The 19,260-nt window shown below is 47.9% G+C and overlaps 1 protein-coding gene across 1 annotated transcript in view; it reads left to right on the top strand.

Annotated features, from left to right (window-relative positions):
- The first annotated feature begins 798 nt into the window (after positions 1 to 798).
- The window catches only part of RIPOR1 (RHO family interacting cell polarization regulator 1), a 203,909-nt gene continuing 185,447 nt past the window's right edge, over positions 799 to 19,260 (top strand). Inside the window, exon 1 of the mRNA XM_066582639.1 lies at positions 799 to 943. The gene's annotated coding sequence lies outside the window, so the exon portion shown is untranslated. The remainder of the gene's footprint in view (positions 944 to 19,260) is intronic.

Genomic DNA, 19,260 nt, shown 5'->3' on the forward strand with positions numbered 1-19,260 from the left:
GATGGAGGTTAGTTTTCTCCAACGGCTTATCAGTTATTTTGTTAGATGTTATTTGACAGGCCAAGAATTAGTCTATTCTTTGAAGAGCTTATAAGTATAATTGTAGACTTTCTTCTGCCCCTGTGATTTTGATTGTATAAAGAGAGATACAACAAATTAATACAATGATAAGGTAAAATAAAATGGAGGGGTGATAATCCAGAGGGTAGGGGGTATTATTAATTCTTGGTTATGGAACATGTTTTCCATCAAAGAAGGTAAACCAGTCACTCCGAAGATCTTGGAACTTCTCTACCAGGCAATTGTTTGTTCAACCAGCAACCTACTTTTATCTAATGTGTATGGCCACCTTATATGACATTTAGGCCAGTGACACAGAAGCGTATTCCGAATGTATTTATGTGACAGTTATACTTGTGATTGTCCCAACCTCACTGCAGGTACGTTGACCCAAACTATGAGCACTATATTGTATTACAGATGCCTAAATGCAGCCAGAATACATTGGTGTCACAGGTGAACTGTCGTACAGTTATTAGTTCAGTTAGGTTGTGTTTGTCTATTATCGTGATTTATGTAACAATTTGACTACATTTTATTAGTAGTCAATGCAAAAATTCAGGTAATTCCAAAGGATTCACTTACTTTTTCTTGCAACTTAGCTACAAGCTTTAACTTGCATTTATACGTGTAACCCATGCTGATCAAAATCCTCTAACAACTACTACATATTACAGAATCAGCTCTACTACATCACATCAGGCAGAGAGAAAAGCTGACTCTGGAAACACTGGTAGGGCGGTGGTAATGGGAGGCAGGTCAACAGGAGTGTCAGGAAAGAGAAAGCAGGATGAGGCAGCAGGTCCTGAAACAAACCACCGAAGGGAAACAAACCTGACACTGAAGTCTGTCCACCCTGAATTTAACCAAAGACCATTATAAGGTTTGTAATAATCTTTTTAACAAGAGACTGCTGTAATAGACCACCATTTTCTATGATTATCTGCTATGTGTCAGTCAGTTCTTATATTTACAAGGCAGATTTCCTCATTATGAGAATGCAGTAAACTTTCCATGATACTAAAAAGAGACTTAAAACATTAATGAAATCATTTAACTTAATTGCCTAATGTTCTTGTACAGGATGTAGCGTTAAATACAAATGTAATAAATGTATTACAATAAATGCTAAAGTATTTAATACAAGAATGGTATCTGCTCGATCTGAAGATTTAGGTAGCATACACATGGTGGTAGTCAGGCAGCAGAAAGTTGCCAAATTAGAGAAATGGAAAACGGGTCTTTCGATGTTTCTGCCACATTCATAGTTACAGTATATATTAAAGAAGCAGTTCTAGGAAATATTTCTAGTACTGTACACACAGAGTATGGAGTGGAAGCGGATCGCTCCAACCCGCATAGTGGGTGGAGCTGGTAATTGCAGGCACAGGTCTCAATTAAATTGATGAGAGATTCGCCGGCCACTACACGGATTGGAGCAAACTTCTGGTCCGAACACTTTGCTGTTTGCAGGTAATTGAGTGCATCCAAACAGCTGATCAGTCGCGGTTCCCAGCCGCAGACCCCAACCAATCAACTTTTGATGACGTATTCTGAGGTGTTTAGACCTAACCTTTTTGCCTGCATTGCAACACCATACAGTGGCATTCTGTCACTTTGTACTATTGTGTATATTACTACATAAGAGTGTGTGCACGAATCTGGTCGAGTGTGCAGTCACAGGACTATAGAACAGATACTAATTGGCCCAACGTCCCAGTGACATACAATGTTCAATTTGCCCAGCAAGTCCTGTTGCTTCTGCCTTGCTCCCTGACATGGGCTGTAGGGCTACTTTTTTTTCTCCACAGAAGATTTTATATGGTATTGTCACTTTGGAACTGTATGTCAGTATTATTTTTGTATTTTTTAGATGGTATTTTTTAGTTATACACTGTGGCAAGTAGATATACTATCACGTATATTGTTTATATATGAGGGCAATGCATGTGCTTGTACTGTATTAGCAAATTACCTGACAAAATCACGCATACATCTCTGTACCTTATTAAATTTGGATTATTTGAGAAAGCAAAAAATGTCTAGTGAAACAATTGGCTACATATTTTCCTATATCCTGAATATTTTCGGTACTGTTGTATCTTGTCTCCACCAGAAGCTAGGAGCTGAACGGCCTTAGCTGCAGTTGACGCCCGTTGTCACGCCCCTAGCTTCCGATTGGCTCCTGGTCTGTTCCTAACTTAAATTTCGGGACTCGGATCTCTGCAGTAATTGTACTACTCCCAGGCATAATGACATGTGTGCTCCCGACTGAGCTGTCACACTCCCCGTTGCTGCCTTATCAGGTGTCTGCTGCTGTGCTGCCTCCTCACACCATCATCCACCGCCATGTCTCATCCATGTGTTGCGCTGCTGGAACACAGCTCCCGCCACTGCTGCAGGGCTACTCACATGTGCGCTTCCGGCCTCGCGCTGTCACAGTCCCCGGGTGTGACTGCAGTACTCCCCGGTCTACTCACATGTGCGCTTTCAGCTACATAGACAGCGGCCGATGGAGCATCAGCTTCGATTGAGGCACACAAGCGCCTTCTCCCTGCCGGTAGCAGACAGTCGACACAGCCAAACAACAGGAGACCTCCGAGGACCAAAGGTACAAGCGGCTTCGGACAGCAGCAGGGCAGCACAGCAAGGCACATAGCTGCTCGGGGAGGGAATGCATAAATTGTGGGGGCCGCATAACAGACCCCAATCCTAACACTCATCCTAACCCTAATGCCAATACGCTGAGCTGGGCAGATACTGTGTGGCACTAGGTCTCCACCCATCATTCTGGTAGAGACAAGATACAACAGTACCAATCATTTCTCCATGAGAAAATCATTTGTAATTATTAGCGTTGCCCTAAGTGAGAAATGCTTAACTTAAAATTACACATTTTACGTTCGCAGAATCAGTACATTTTCTGCCAGATGATGGATATGTCCTTTGTTTTGACCACACATTTCAAATCTAAATAGTTGTTTGTGTGTTAATTTACTATAACAATGACTGCGGCAGAGAAATCAAACAAATGGCTATACAGACATTTCTACTTCCAGTAAATTAGTGATTCTCTTTTCCCATTAACTCACTTCTGATGCTGATGATTGTGTGATCTGCTATGGTGGTTCATAGCTGCTATTGAAAAACAGGAAATCAAATTTCCATGTTTAATCGCTTCATGACCTTCAGCAGATATCAGCATTCCTCTTGAAATCTCATATGCTTGGGTGTAGCTAAAGACTTATGGGTCCTGGTGCAGAAGTCCACCTTAGGCTCTCTTGACTTACAACAAATATATTAACATACTGATTTTTTATTTATATATAATTTATTTATAAATGGATTATAGTCTTGACTCGTTTCTGTGAAATCATGATAATTAGTGTTAAAGGAGATCGGTGATAAAACTATCATTTATCTTTTAGCCATTATCCTCTTACTGTAAAGCTGTTAAAATAGTATTGTTAGTATGATTGATACCATTTAATACCACTCATAAGGACATGGCATGACAAGCTGCTCACAGAAACATATAATCTATGGAGCTATGCACAGGCATTTTTTTATGCATATAGTGGCAGTGGAGGCTTAATGCTTAGTTGTTGCAAGATTCAATTGTCCTATGAGATGTCAAATAATCCTTTGCAGAATATTTTTCACTTAATACTGATGAGATGACCGATCCCTGTACAATCTGAGAAGCCCATAAATGCATGGTTTGCTGGGTTTTAATAAAAGCACAGCTTAAACTCTTTGCTAAGATTGAGGCCACTCATCTCATCCCTCTCCTATTGGGCATCATTCACCTTGACCAAACAGGTTTTATGGAGGGACTGCAAAGCTCATGACCATACTACTAAAGCCCTAAACCTTATATATAAGGTCCATACTGAAAGTCTGCCTCTCATTCTTTTATCTACTGACGCAGAAACGGCCTTTGATAGTTAACTGGACCTTCCTGGAAGAAACATTAAGGTTCATTGGTTTGGAAGCCAATATGTTGAATTGGATCACCCCAATCTACAAGGGTTCCTCTGCCAGAATCTGGGTGAATGAGCTGTGTATACACAATGATACTGATCACGGTTGCCCCCTTTCTACCCTAATCTTTATTCTCACCTTGAAACCTTTTCTGTTACATTTGCGCACAAGAAAATATTTCTGAAGGTTACTGATCTCTTTCAAAGTGGCAGCTAAAGTCGACAATCTTCTCTTCTTTGTCACTAACCCAACTGTTTCCCTTCCTAACCTAATGTGTGATTTCTTTACATTTTCACAATTTTCAAATTAACTTCCATAAGTCAGAGGCCTGAATATTTTGCTTTCCCCTGCGGTTCAGTCAACTCTACAGCCTTCCTTTTCTTCCTGTTAGGCCTTCCATGCAATTAAATATCTAGGCACACAAATTCTGAGAGTTTTCTCCTGTATCTACCAGGTTAATTTTCCTCCTCTCCTTTCCTTGAAGTCCATTCAAGAGGATTGTGATCTAAAGGCACATTCACCTGGTTTGTTTACTGTGAGATATTCAAAATTAACATCCTACATTTCAGACACTTTCCATTAAAATTCCACCTCTGTTTTCAAATCTTGGATCTCTCCCAAATATTTTTTTTTCTGGGATAATAAGCCACCTAGGATCAGGCATTACGTTCTTTGTAGGCAAAAGGAAAAGGGGGCATAGGCCTCACTGACTTTAAATCTTATCACTTGGGCATCACCAATCCATGGGTCTCGATTGAGCAAGGGTTTACAGACATCCCCTTGACTGCCATTCCTTGGCTGTGCCCTTCTCTGCTACACCCACTAAGGGGCATTCTACCATTGGACCTACTATTGCTTACTGTGCTCTGCCACCTGTCTGAGTCCACATTCTTTCTCTCATGCCCCTCTCCTCCCTATTCTTGACAACCCTGATTTTGGGAGCCAGCATAGCTTCTTCTCCATCACTGCGAGACTCGTCTATCTGCCTACAAGAGATCGATCCTGCATCACAGCGTGATAAATGCAAGAGCTTGTATTTCCTTACTTTTGAAAAAAGTCTAGCTCCCCAGAATGTCTCTTTGGATTGTTAAAATGAATGACATCATGCATATGGAAGATCTAACATCTTCGTTGCATAAGTCTTACGACCAGTTTTATAATACCTGGTACTACTGCCTAGAATTCCTTAACTCACAGGAGTATGCAGACTTCTTGCGAGATGCCTCTTGAGGCTCTTACTGTTGCTTGCACCTGGCTTTATTCAAGTTTACTCAAAATGGTATCTTTTCCTCGCTTTTCCCTTTCTTTCTCCCCCATTCCTTCTCCGCCTCTACTTTTCTTTTACTTATTCGCCTTCTCTGCCTTCCCTGTCCTAACACAAACTATCCATACACAGCTGTCCCGCAGCAGGTTCCTGGCTTGGCTAGTGAGAGGCCTATAGATGTGGGTCAGGAAGGGTATCCTTTCTAGAGATATTTTTCCATCATCCCATTTGCGTATTTCCCAGAGGAGCATGGATGGCCTTATAAGTCTACTCATACACTTTCTAGGTGCCCTCCTTAAGAAGAAACTTTACCCTCCCTGACCCATGTCTATAGGCCTCTCGCTAGCCAAGCCAGAAACCTGATGTACACTGATGAGGGGAAATCACCATGAAACAGCTGTCTGTGCATGATTATTCTGTCTTTGGTTCACAATTCCTAGTAATTGTTATAAGGCTTATTTAAAAGTCTAACATTGACTTGCAGGAGTGCTGCTTTCCAATAGGTGGCACTACAAAGGTATTGTTCCATCTTACCATTTACATATTTCCCAGAGGAGCATGGTTGGCCTTATAAGTCTCCTCACATACCTTCTAGGTGCTCTCCTTGAGGAGAAACAATACCTTTCTTGACCCTGGACTCTGTGGTTGCATGGTATAAACAGAAAAATATACTATAACACCATCATAAGTTTGTTGTTGTTGTTAGCAGTTTAGTTATTCACGACCCTCAGCGACCCTAAAGGCGAGCTCCCTCCATGTTTTTCGGTTTTGCACTGCTTCTTTCAGTTGTGTGATATCCATGCCAGTATCTGCTTTGACAGTGTCAAGCTATCGTGTCCTTTGGCGGCCGGGTCTTCTTTTGTCACTGATCTGTCCAAACATTGTACATTTCTCTGCGCACATTACGTGGCTTAAATACGCGAGTCTGAGTCTGGTCATCTTGCCCTCCAGTGACATATCCGCTCTTATACGATTGAGGACTTCTCTGTTTGTTATTCTTGCTGTCCAGGGTATACGCAGCAGCTTTCTCCAGCACCACAGCTCAAATGCAGCAATCCTCCTATCAGCTTTTTTCGTAGTCCATCTTTCACATCCATACATGGCTATGGGGAAAACGGTGGTTTGAACTATTCTGTGTTTAGTTGCTATGCCGATATCCCTACTTTTCCAGATTTTGTCCATGTTTAGCATCGCACTTTGCCCCAATGCTATCCTACATTTATCTCTGGCATAGATTCTCCAGTCTGGTCAAATTTTGAACCAAGGAAGAAGTCTTGCACGCATTCTATGGTCTAATTGTTGATTTTGATTTTAATTTGACCATATTTTGCATTAGTCGTAATTTTAGTCTTCTTTAAATTCAGGTAGAGGCCCATTTTTTCCACTTTTAGTTTTAATCGTACATATCAGCTGCTTCAGACCAGCTTCTGTTTCTGCAAGCAGAGCTGTGTCATCCGCATAAGGGAGATTGTTGATATTTCTGCCACCTATTTTCACCCCGATTTCCAATTCGTCTAGGTCCATTTTCCGCATGATCATTTCCACATATAGGTTAAACAAGAAGGGTGAGAGGATGCAGCCCTGTCTGACACCTTAGCGGATCCCAAATTAATTTGTGTCTCCATACTGTGTACTCAGTGGCTTCTTGATTGGTAAAAAGTGATTTTATCAGCTTGATTAGATGTGTCGATACGCCCAGCTCTTGTAGAACTTGCCATAGCTTATCATGGTCAACGCAGTCAAAGGCCTTGATGTAATCGATGAAGCACATGTAGATATTCTTTTGGTATTCTCAAGCTTTTTCCATGGTCCATAAGAGGTTTGCAATATGGTAGACAAAGTAGAAAAGGACCCAGCGCTCATATGCACTTAGGATAGGTATAACTTACTTTGTAGAGGAGCCCTATATGCATATGGGGCTCCTCTCAATCCAGGGGTGTCCTTAGTGAGCCAAAGGAAGGAGTCCTGTGAGATTTTGATGTCACCTAATTTATTGATAGGAAGACAAACAGGCAACAAAATAGAGGGAAAACCAGCATCTTAGACCACCAGATTTGTGCTTGAAAAAGGAGCCTGCTTTGCTACAAAATGTGTTGCACTCCATAGTTTTTATTTTTCCTCTATTTTGTTGCCTGTTTGTGTTCCTATCAATAAATTAGTTGATATCAAAATCTCACAGGACTCCTTACTTTGGTTCAATAAGGACACCCCTGGATTGAGAGGAGCCCCATATGCATATAGGGCGCCTCTACAAAGTAAGTTATACCAATCATTGGATTTATATCACTCACATTATCCTAAATTAATATGAGCACAGGGTCCCTTTTTATTTTGTCTACTGTGTTCTCGACCGAGGTCCTCATGCCTGCGGGCTTCCTACCCAGACGCTCTCCTTAAGGACTAGGGATCCTGCTCTGCCGGATACTGTATTAAGCCTCCTTGGACTGACAGTGTGGACACTGCATTGGACTGGTGTGCCTCACCAGGTAAGTCCCATCTTTTACATCTACATTTTCATTCACCTACGTATTTTTTGTCACCTCGTTAAAGAAATCCTGTAGATTGGAGCGCTAGTCTGCTGACTTTTTCATAGGCTTGCAATATGGTCACAGGTGCTGCGTCCTCGCCGGAATTCTGCCTGTGCATCAGGGAGTGCCGTTTCAACTACTGATCTCATTCTTTCGTATATAATTTAGAGAGGGATTGTGTTTGCATGCGATATGAGGGCTGTTGTTGCAATTTTGGGAGTTGCCTTTTTTTGCTAGAGGGATAAAGACACATCTTTTCCAGTCCTGTGGCCATTGTGTGGATGCCCATACTGCCTGGCACAGAACTGTGATGGTTTTCACTGGTACTGGCAGTAATAGCTCTGCTGTTATGTTATCTATGCCTGTGACTTTATTTTGGGCTAGTTGTTTAATTGCCATAACCACTTCTGACTCCATAATGAAGGGCTCCAAGTTCACAGGCTCCACCTCATGCAATCGTCTAGGTAAGTGGTTGCAGACATATAGTTCCTCTGAGTATTCCCTCCACCTACCCATGATACTCTGTTGGTCAGCCAGTTCCTTCCCATTTTTGCCTTTGATTGTGCTGTTGCATGCCAAGAAAGGTTTTCGGGCCATCTTGACCTGTGAGAATAGGCCTCGCATATGGCCTTTTATCGCTTCTGCTTCGAGTTGTTTGCAACACTTACTCCAGTCCATTTCCTTGTCTTTCCTTGCTGCTCGCTGAACTTCATCTTTGTTGCCAGCCGTCTTTGCTGCTCTTCTTATATTTATATATGTCAAAATAATTTACGGTGCAAAATACAACATTAATAGAGACGAGCGAGCACCAAAATGCTCGGGTGCTCGTTACTCGGGACGAAATTATCGCGATGCTCGAGGGTTCGTTTCGAGTAAGGAACCCCATTGAAGTCAATGGGCGACCCGAGCATTTTTGTATATCGCCGATGCTCGCTAAGGTTTTCATTTGTGAAAATCTGGGCAATTCAAGAAAGTGATGGGAACGACACAGCAACGGATAGGGCAGGCGAGGGGCTACATGTTGGGCTGCATCTCAAGTTCCCAGGTCCCACTATTAAGCCACAATAGTGGCAAGAGTGGGCCCCCCTCCAACAACTTTTACTTCTGAAAAGCCCCCCCCCCCCCCGCACGACCCAGTGTCCACAGCGTACACCAAAGTGTCCCTGCGCAGCCTTCAACTGCACTCATGCCACACGCTGGCCTCATAGCCACACCACCCTCATGTCTATTTATAAGTGCATCTGCCATGAGGAGGAACCGCAGGCACACACTGCAGAGGGTTGGCACGGCTAGGCAGCAACCCTCTGGGTTAGCCCACAATGCTGTACAGAAGCAATGAGAAATATAATCCTGTGCCACCACCATCAGGAGCTGCACACGTGGGCATAGCAATGGGGAACCTATGTGCCACACACTATTCATTCTGTCAAGGTGTCTGCATGCCCCAGTCAGACCGCGGTTTTTTATAAATAGTCACAGGCAGATACAACTCCGCAATGGGAATTCCATGTGCACCCACAGCATGGGTGGCTCCCTGGAACCCACCGGCTCTACATAAATGTATCCCATTGCAGTGCTCATCATAGCTGAGGTAACGTCAGATTAAATGCAGGTGGGCTTCGGCCCACACTGCATGCCCCAGTCACACTGGGGTTCTTTAGAAGTGGACACATGCAGTTACAACTCCCTGTGGACCCACAGCATGGGTGGGTGCCAGGAAGCCACCGGCGGTACATGAATATATCCCATTGCATTGCCCATCACAGCTGAGGTAATGTCATGTTAAATGCAGGTGGGCTTCGGCCCACACTGCATGCCCCAGTCAGACTGGGGTTCTTTAGAAGTGGACACATGCAGTTATAACTCCCTGTGGACCCACAGCATTGGTGAGTGCCAGGAAGCCACTGGCAGTACATAAATATATCCCATTGCATTGCCCATCACAGCTGAGGTAATGTCATGTTAAATGCAGGTGGGCTTCGGCCCACACTGCATGCCCCAGTCAGACTGGGGTTCTTTAGAAGTAGACACATGCAGTTACAACTCCCTGTGGACCCACAGCATGGGTGGCTCCCTGGAACCCACCGGCGGTTCATAAATATATCCCATTGCAGTGCCCAGCACAGCTGATGTAACGTCATCTTTAATGCAGGTGGGCAAAAAATTAATTGGATTACACTGTAGGCGAGGGCCCCAAAAAATTGGTGTACCAACAGTACTAATGTACGTCAGAAAAATTGCCCATGCCCAACCAAGAGGGCAGGTGAAACCCATTAATCGCTTTGGTTAATGTGGCTTAATTTGTAACTAGGCCTGGAGGCAGCCCAGTTAAAATAAAAATTGGTTCAGGTGCAAGTTTCAACGCTTTAATGAGCATTGAAACGTATAAAAATTGTTTACAAAAATTATATGACTGAGCCTTGTGGGCCTAAGAAAAATTGCCCGTTCGGCGTGATTACGTCAGGTTTCAGGAGGAGGAGCAGGAGGAGGAGGATGAATATTATACACAGATTGATGAAGCTAAAAGGTCCACGTTTTTGATGGTGATAGAGAAAAATACTTCCATCCGCGGGTGCAGCCTACGTATTGTTTAGGTAACGCTGCTGTCTGCTGGTGGAGAAGAGAAGTCTGGTGAAATCCAGGCTTTGTTCATCTTGATGAGTGTAAGCCTGTCGGCACTGTCGGTTGACAGGCGGGTACGCTTATCCGTGATGATTCCCCCAGCCGCACTAAACACCTTCTTTGACAAGACGCTAGCCGCAGGACAAGCAAGCACCTCCAGGGCATACAGCGCGAGTTCAGGCCACGTATCCAGCTTCGACACCCAGTAGTTGTAGGGGGCAGAGGCGTCACGGAGGACGGTCGTGCGATCGGCTACGTACTCCCTCACCATCCTTTTACAGTGCTCCCGCCGACTCAGCCTTGACTGGGGAGCGGTGACACAGTCTTGCTGGGGAGCCAGAAAGCTATCAAAGGCCTTAGAGAGTGTTCCCCTGCCTGTGCTGTACATGCTGCCTGATCTCTGCGCCTCCCCTGCTACCTGGCCCTCGGAACTGCGCCTTCGGCCACTAGCGCTGTCGGATGGGAATTTTACCATCAGTTTGTCCGCCAGGGTCCTGTAGTATAGCATCACTCTCGAACCCCTTTCCTCTTCGGGTATGAGAGTGGAAAGGTTCTCCTTATACCGTGGGTCGAGCAGTGTGTACACCCAGTAATCCGTAGTGGCCAGAATGCGTGTAACGCGAGGGTCACGAGAAAGGCATCCTAACATGAAGTCAGCCATGTGTGCCAGGGTACCTGTACGCAACACATGGCTGTCCTCAATAGGAAGATCACTTTCAGGATCCTCCTCCTCCTCAGGCCATACACGCTGAAAGGATGACAAGCAAGCAGCATGGGTACCCTCAGCAGTGGGCCAAGCTGTCTCTTCCCCCTCCTCCTCATCCTCCTCATGCTCCTCCTCCTCCTCCTCAACGCGCTGAGATATAAACAGGAGGGTGCTCTGACTATCCAGCGACATACTGTCTTCCCCCGCCTCTGTTTCCGAGCGCAAAGCATCTGCCTTTATGCTTTGCAGGGAACTTCTCAAGAGGCATAGCAGAGGAATGGTGATGCTAATGATTGCAGCATCGCCGCTCACCATCTGGGTAGACTCCTCAAAGTTTCCAAGGACCTGGCAGATATCTGCCAACCAGGCCCACTCTTCTGTAAAGAATTGAGGAGGCTGACTCCCACTGCGCCGCCCATGTTGGAGTTGGTATTCCACTATAGCTCTACGCTGCTCATAGAGCCTGGCCAACATGTGGAGCGTAGAGTTCCACCGTGTGGGCACGTCGCACAGCAGTCGGTGCACTGGCAGATGAAACCGATGTTGCAGGGTGCGCAGGGTGGCAGCGTCCGTGTGGGACTTGCGGAAATGTGCGCAGAGCCGACGCACCTTTCTGAGCAGGTCTGACAAGCGTGGGTAGCTTTTCAGAAAGCGCTGAACCACCAAATTAAAGACGTGGGCCAGGCATGGCACGTGTGTGAGGCTGCCGAGCTGCAGAGCCGCCACCAGGTTACGGCCGTTGTCACACACGACCATGCCCGGTTGGAGGCTCAGCGGCGCAAGCCAGCGGTCGGTCTGCTCTGTCAGACCCTGCAGCAGTTCGTGGGCCGTGTGCCTCTTCTCTCCTAAGCTGAGTAGTTTCAGCACGGCCTGCTGACGCTTGCCCACCGCTGTGCTGCCACACCACGCGACACCGACTGCTGGCGACGTGCTGCTGCTGACACATCTTGATTGCGAGACAGAGCTTGCGTAGGAGGAGTAGGAGGAGGAGGAGGAGGAGGAGGGTGGTTTAGTGGAGGAAGCATACACCGCCGCAGATACCACCACCGAGCTGGGGCCCGCAATTCTGGGGGTGGGTAGATCGTGAGCGGTCCCAGGCTCTGACTCTGTCCCAGCCTCCACTAAATTCACCCAATGTGCCATCAGGGAGATATAGTGGCCCTGCCCGCCTGTGCTTGTCCACGTGTCCGTTGTTAAGTGGACCTTGGCAGTAACCGCGTTGGTGAGGGCGCGTACAATGTTGTGGGAGACGTGGTCGTGCAGGGCTGGAACGGCACATCGGGAAAAGTAGTGGCGACTGGGAACTGAGTAGCGCGGGGCCGCCGCCGCCATCATACCTTTGAAAGCCTCCGTTTCCACAACCCTATACGGCAGCATCTCCAGGCTGATAAATTTGGCTATGTGCACGTTTAACGCTTGAGCGTGCGGGTGCGTGGCGGCGTACTTGCGCTCCAACACTTGCGCTAGCGACGGCTGGACGGTGCGCTGAGAGACATTGGTGGATGGGGCCGAGGACAGCGGAGGTGAGGGTGTGGGTGCAGGCCAGGAGACAGTAGTGCCTGTGTCCTGAGAGGGGGGTTGGATCTCGGTGGCAGGTTGGGGCACAGGGGGAGAGGCAGCGGTGCAAACCGGAGGCGGTGAACGGCCTTTGTCCCACCTTGTGGGGTGCTCGGCCATCATATGTCTGCGCATGCTGGTGGTGGTGAGGCTGGTGGTGGTAGCTCCTCGGCTGATCTTGGCGCGACAAAGGTTGCACACCACTGTTCGTCGGTCGTCTGCACTCTCAGTGAAAAACTGCCAGACCTTTGAGCACCTCGGCCTCTGCAGGGTGGCATGGCGCGAGGGGGCGCTTTGGGAAACAGTTGGTGGATTATTCGGTCTGGCCCTGCCTCTACCCCTGGCCACCGCACTGCTCTTCCAACCTGCCCTGCTGCTGCACTTGCCTCCCCCTCTGAAGATCTGTCCTCAGTAGGCGTAGCAAACCAGGTGGGGTCAGTCACCTCATCGTCCTGCTGCTCTTCCTCCGAATCCTCTGTGCGCTCCTCCCTCGGACTTACTCCAATTACTACTACCTGAGTGATAGACAACTGTGTCTCATCGTCATCGTCCTCCTCACCCACTGAAAGCTCTTGAGACAGTTGCCGGAAGTCCCCAGCCTCATCCCCCGGACCCCGGGAACTTTCCAAAGGTTGGGCATCGGTCACGACAAACTCCTCCGGTGGGAGAGGAACCATTGCTGGCCATTCTGGGCAGGGGCCCGGGAACAGTTCCTGGGAGTCTGCCTGCTCCTCAGAATGTGTCATTGTAATGGAGTGAGGAGGCTGGGAGGAAGGAGGAGCAGCAGCCAGAGGATTCAGAGTTGCAGCAGTGGACGGCGCAGAGCTCTGGGTGGTCGATAGATTGCTGGATGCACTTTCTGCCATCCACGACAGGACCTGCTCACACTGCTCATTTTCTAATAAAGGTCTACCGCGTGGACCCATTAATTGTGAGATGAATGTGGGGACGCCAGAAATGTGCCTCTCTCCTAATCCCGCTGCAGTCGGCTGCGATACACTTGGATCAGGAGCTCGGCCTGTGCCCACACCCTGACTTGGGCCTCCGCGTCCTCGGCCGTGTCCACGTCCTCTAGGCCTACCCCTACCCCTCAGCATTGTGTATTACCAGTAGTGCAGAAACAGAACGCTGTAATTAAATGTGCCGCTTATTGGCCTGTGGTTGGAGACTGACTTCGCTTACGGAACGCACAGCAGAGGCAGGAAAGAATTTTGCGCAAGCCTGCTGTAAAACTTAGCTGGCTGCGTATGAATTAGGACAACTAGCCCCAGCAGAGACCCAGTACACTTGTGGACAGGAATACAGCGGTGATGTAAGAGGCAACACAGAGGCAGGAAAGAATTTTGCGCAAGCCTGCTGTAACACTTAGCTGGCTGCGTATGAATTAGGACAACTACCCCCAGCAGAGACCCAGTACACTTGTGGACAGGAATACAGCGGTGATGTAAGAGGCAACACAGAGGCAGGAAAGAATTTTGCGCAAGCCTGCTGTAACACTTAGCTGGCTGCATATGAATTAGGACAACTACCCCCAGCAGAGACCCAGTACACTTGTGGGCAGGAATACAGCGGTGATGTAAGAGGCAACACAGAGGCAGGAAAGAATTTTGCGCAAGCCTGCTGTAACACTTAGCTGGCTGCGTATGAATTAGGACAACTACCCCCAGCAGAGACCCAGTACACTGAGGATGGTCACAGGCAGCCCAAATAGATTTTTTTCCCAAATGTTTTTGGAAAGGCCCACTGCCTATATACACTAAATATGTCTTCTGTCCCTGCCTCACCACTACTGGCCCTGGACAATGTAAAATTACTGCAGGACGCAATGCTCTGCACGGCCGATATACAAAAAAAAAAAATGTGCAACACTGCAAAAAGCAGCCTCCACACTACTGCACACGGTTAGATGTGGCCCTAAGAAGGACCGTTGGGGTTCTTGAAGCCTAAAATAACTCCTAACGCTCTCCCTATAGCAGCTCCGGCACCAGCAGCACTGTCCCTGAACTATGTCAGAATGCATCTGTGGCGAGCCGCGGGAGGGGCCGATTTATATACTCGGGTGACACCTGATCTCGCCAGCCACTCACTGCAGGGGGGTGGTATAGGGCTTGAACGTCGCAGGGGGAAGTTGTAATGCCTTCCCTGTCTTTCTATTGGCCAGAAAAGCGCGCTAACGTCTCAGAGATGAAAGTAAAAGTAACTCGAAAAACGCGTGGTACTCGTCTCGAGTAACGAGCATCTCAAACACGCTAATACTCGAACGAGTATCAAGCTCGGACGAGTACGTTTGCTCATCTCTAAACATTAACTTTCTAAGGGGGCAAGTGTCACTTGCTATTCACCCCTCTTATAAATGTAACAATATAGCATTGGAATAAGAGGCATTGTGTTGCTATATAAGATACTTGCACTAGGAGGGATCACTCTTTGTATGCAAATTATAATCTTCATTTGGCCATTTTCAACTTGGAGTTTGCTTGAATTCCACTGCAAATCCCACCTGTTAGAGGTAGAGTTTTCCCATATTTTACTGTGGAATTGACAGTGGCTATACTAGGGATTTGAAAATATGCTACATGACCTAAAATTTGCACAGACTTTTTCTGAAGCATGTGAATGAGGTCTTAAACCCCTTTCACGTGCATTGTACTGCTTTTATTTGGGAATCTATTAAAGGAAACCTGTCATCAACTATAAAAACCATAAACTAAGTTATGGTGCTTATAATTTAAAGGACTGTTAATTAGAGATGAGTGAGCACCAAAATGCTCGGGTGCTCGTTATTCGGGACGAACCCCATTGAAGTCAATGGGCGACCCGAGCATTTTTGTATTTCGCCGATGCTCGCTAAGGTTTCCTTGTGTGAAAATCTGGGCAATTCAAGAAAGTGATGGGAACGACACAGCAATGGATAGGGCAGGCGAGGGGCTACATCTTGGGCTGCATCTCAAGTTCACAGGTCCCACTATTAAGCCACAATAGCGGCAAGAGTGGGGCCCCCCCCCCTCCCAAAAACTTTTACTTCTGAAAAGCCCTCATTAGCATGGCATACCTTAGCTAAGCACCACACTACCTCCAACAAAGCACAATCACTGCCTGCATGACACTCCACTGCCACTTCTCCTGTGTTACATGCTGCCCAACCACCCCCCCTCCCCCCCACAGCACACACCAAAGTGTCCCTGCGCAGCCTTCAGCTGCCCTAATGCCTCACCACCCTCATGTCTATTTAGAAGTGCGTCTGCCATGAGGAGGAACCACAGGCACACACTGCAGAGGTTGGCACGGCTAGGCAGCGACCCTCTTTAAAAGGGGCGGGGCGATAGCCCACAATGCTGTACAGAAGCAATGAGAAATAGAATCCTGTGCCACCGCCATCAGGAGCTGCACACGTGGGCATAGCAATGGGGAACCTATGTGTCACACACTATTCATTCTGTCAAGGTGTCTCTGCATGCCCCAGTCAGACCGGGCTTTTTAATTCATAGACACAGGCAGGTACAACTCCCTATTGTGAAGTCCCTGTCGACCGACAGCATGGGTGGCTTCCTGGAACCCACCGGCGGTACATAAAAATATCCCATTGCATTGCCCAACACAGCTGAGGTAGTAATGTCGTGCTTAATGCAGGTGGGCTTCGGCCCACACTGCATGCCCCAGTCAGACTGGGGTTCTTTACAAGTGGAAACAGATGCATTTATAATTCCCTGTGGACCCACATCAGGGGTGGGTGCCAGGAAGCCACCGGCGGTACATAGAAATATCCCATTGCATTGCCCAACACAGCTGAGGTAGTAATGTCGTGCTTAATGCAGGTGGGCTTCGGCCCACACTGCATGCCCCAGTCAGACTGGGGTTCTTTACAAGTGGAAACAGATGCATTTATAATTCCCTGTGGACTCACAGCAGGGGTGGGTGCCAGGAAGCCACCGGCGGTACATAGAAATATCCCATTGCATTGCCCAACACAGCTGAGGTAGTAATGTCGTGCTTAATGCAGGTGGGCTTCGGCCCACACTGCATGCCCCAGTCAGACTGGGGTTCTTTACAAGTGGAAACAGATGCATTTATAATTCCCTGTGGACCCACAGCAGGGGTGGGTGCCAGGAAGCCACCGGCGGTACATAGAAATATTCCATTGCATTGCCCAACACAGCTGAGGTAGTAATGTCGTGCTTAATGCAGGTGGGCTTCGGCCCACACTGCATGCCCCAGTCTGACTGGGGTTCTTTACAAGTGGAAACAGATGCATTTATAATTCCCTGTGGACCCACAGCAGGGGTGGGTGCCAGGAAGCCACCGGCGGTACATAGAAATGTCCCATTGCATTGCCCAACACAGCTGAGGTAGTAATGTCGTGCTTAATGCAGGTGGGCTTCGGCCCACACTGCATGCCCCAGTCTGACTGGGGTTCTTTACAAGTGGAAACAGATGCATTTATAATTCCCTGTGGACCCACAGCAGGGGTGGGTGCCAGGAAGCCACCGGCGGTACATAGAAATATCCCATTGCATTGCCCAACACAGCTGAGGTAGTAATGTCGTGCTTAATGCAGGTGGGCTTCGGCCCACACTGCATGCCCCAGTCAGACTGGGGTTCTTTACAAGTGGACAGATGTAGGTTAAACTCCGTGTGCACCTACAGCATGGGTGGCTCCCTGGAACCCACCGGCGATACACAAAAATATCCCATTGCATTGCCCAACACAGCGGATGTAACGTCAGCTGTAATGCAGGTGGGCTAAAAATTCATTTGATTCCACTGTAGGCGAGGGCCCACAAAAATTGCTGTATCAACAGTACTAATGTACATCCAAAAAATTGGCCATGGCCAACCAAGAGGGCAGGTGAAACCCATTAATCGCTTTGGTTAATGTGGCTTAAGTGGTAACTAGGCCTGGAGGCAGCCCAATTTAACGAAAAATTGGTTCAAGTTAAAGTTTCAACGCTTTTAAGAGCATTGAAACATATAAAAATTGTTTAGAAAAATTATATAAGTGAGCCTTGTGGCCCTAAGAAAAATTGCCCGTTCAGTGTGATTACGTGAGGTTTCAGGAGGAGGAGCAGGAGGAGGAGGAGGAATATTAGACACCGATTGATGAAGCAGAAATGTCCCCGTTTTGGATGGTGAGAGAGAACGTAGCTTCCATCCGCGGGTGCAGCCTACGTATTGCTTAGGTATCGCTGCTGTCCGCTGGTGGAGAAGAGAAGTCTGGGGAAATCCAGGCTTTGTTCATCTTGATGAGTGTAAGCCTGTCGGCACTGTCGGTTGACAGGTGGGTACGCTTATCCGTGATGATTCCCCCAGCCACACTAAACACACTCTCTGACATGACGCTAGCCGCAGGACAAGCAAGCACCTCCAGGGCATACAGCGCGAGTTCAGGCCACGTGTCCAGCTTCGACACCCAGTAGTTGTAGGGGGCAGAGGCGTCACGGAGGACGGTCGTGCGATCGGCTATGTACTCCCTCACCATCCTTTTACAGTGCTCCCGCCGACTCAGCCTTGACTGGGGAGCGGTGACACAGTCTTGCTGGGGAGCCATAAAGCTGGCAAAGGCCTTGGAGAATGTTCCCCTGCCTGCGCTGTACATGCTGCCTGATCTCTGCGCCTCCCCTGCTACCTGGCCCTCGGAACTGCGCCTTCTGCCAGTAGCGCTGTCGGATGGGAAGTTTACCATCAGTTTGTCCACCAGCGCCCTGTGGTATAGCATCATTCTCGAACCCCTTTCCTCTTCGGGAATGAGAGTGCAAAGGCTCTCCTTATACCGTGGATCGAGCAGTGTGTACACCCAGTAATCCGTAGTGGCCAGAATGCGTGTAACGCGAGGGTCACGAGAAAGGCATCCTAACATGAAGTCAGCCATGTGTGCCAGGGTACCTGTACGCAACACATGGCTGTCCTCCCTAGGAAGATCACTTTCAGGATCCTCCTCCTCCTCCTCTTCCTCCTCCTCAGGCCATACACGCTGAAAGGATGACAGCCCAGCAGCATGTGTACCCTCACCAGTGGGCCAAGCTGTCTCTTCCCCCTCCTCCTCATGCTCCTCCTCCTCCTCCTCAACGCGCTGAGATATAGACAGGCGGGTGCTCTGACTATCCAGCGACATACTGTCTTCCCCCGGCTCTGTTTCCGAGCGCAAAGCGTCTGCCTTTATGCTTTGCAGGGAACTTCTCAAGATGCATAGCAGAGGAATGGTGACGCTAATGATTGCAGCATCGCCGCTCACCACCTGGGTAGACTCCTCAAATTTTCCAAGGACCTGGCAGATGGCTGCCAACCAGGGCCACTCTTCTGTAAATAATTGAGGAGGCTGACTCCCACTGCGCCGCGCAAGTTGGAGTTGGTATTCCACTATAGCTCTACACTGCTCATAGAGTCTGGCCAACATGTGGAGCGTAGAGTTCCACTGTGTGGGCACGTCGCACAGCAGTCGGTGCACTGGCAGATTAAACCTATGTTGCAGTGTCCGCAGGGTGGCAGCGTGCGTGTGGGATTTGCGGAAATGTGCGCAGAGCTGTCGCACCTTTCCGAGCAGG

Source organism: Eleutherodactylus coqui, chromosome 11 (assembly GCF_035609145.1).
Source record: "Eleutherodactylus coqui strain aEleCoq1 chromosome 11, aEleCoq1.hap1, whole genome shotgun sequence".
Classification (NCBI taxonomy): Eukaryota; Metazoa; Chordata; class Amphibia; order Anura; family Eleutherodactylidae; genus Eleutherodactylus; species Eleutherodactylus coqui.